This window comes from Buceros rhinoceros, unplaced genomic scaffold (assembly GCF_000710305.1).
Source record: "Buceros rhinoceros silvestris isolate BGI_N320 unplaced genomic scaffold, ASM71030v1 scaffold22416, whole genome shotgun sequence".
NCBI lineage: Eukaryota > Metazoa > Chordata > Aves > Bucerotiformes > Bucerotidae > Buceros > Buceros rhinoceros.
Genome location: NW_010416187.1, coordinates 17995 through 18528, shown reverse-complemented (window position 1 = coordinate 18528; position 534 = coordinate 17995). Strand labels below are relative to the sequence as shown.

General features: G+C 61.2%; 1 protein-coding gene across 1 annotated transcript in view; it reads right to left on the bottom strand.

Annotated features, from left to right (window-relative positions):
- SYNGR3 (synaptogyrin 3) overlaps positions 1 to 534 on the bottom strand; it is a gene marked incomplete at its 5' end in the record, with an annotated part of 9546 nt that overhangs the window by 1647 nt on the left and 7365 nt on the right. The window lies entirely within an intron of this gene.

Here is a 534-nt window from a genome sequence, read left to right as displayed (position 1 = left end):
CGCCGTCCGGTAATGGAGAAGAGCTGCGGTGGAGCTGGGATTAAAAGATTTATTCAGATAATAACAGAGCGGGGAGCAGTTAAACTGGTGGGGAACTGGAGCCAGGCGTGTGCTGGAAAGCCTCAGCCCGGCTTTTGCCCCAGTTCCTTTAAGGTGATGTGGAATTAGTGCTCATCGTGGGGGCACCGACTGGGGACAGCTGGAGAGGGAGTTAGTGCCATCCCTGCCCCTCCACGTTCAGCCTCCAGACCCTCTGAGTGGTGCAGACACCCCCAGGCACACATGGGGTCCAGCAGCTGCTGTCGAGCAGCCCCGCGGGGTTCTGCCCACCCGGCAAACACCCTTCCGTGCTGCCCTGGGGTAAAGGCAGGAGCAAAGGGCGTTTCTGCAAGCTCCTGCCTCCAGGACAGGCAGCGGAGGAGCCAGCCTGGCCTCCCCAAGCGTGAGCTGATGAGCCTGAGAGCTCCCCAAATCGCCCTGCCATCCCCTGAGACTGGCTCGCCGCCGTGGTTCATTCCCGGGGACTCCTTTTCT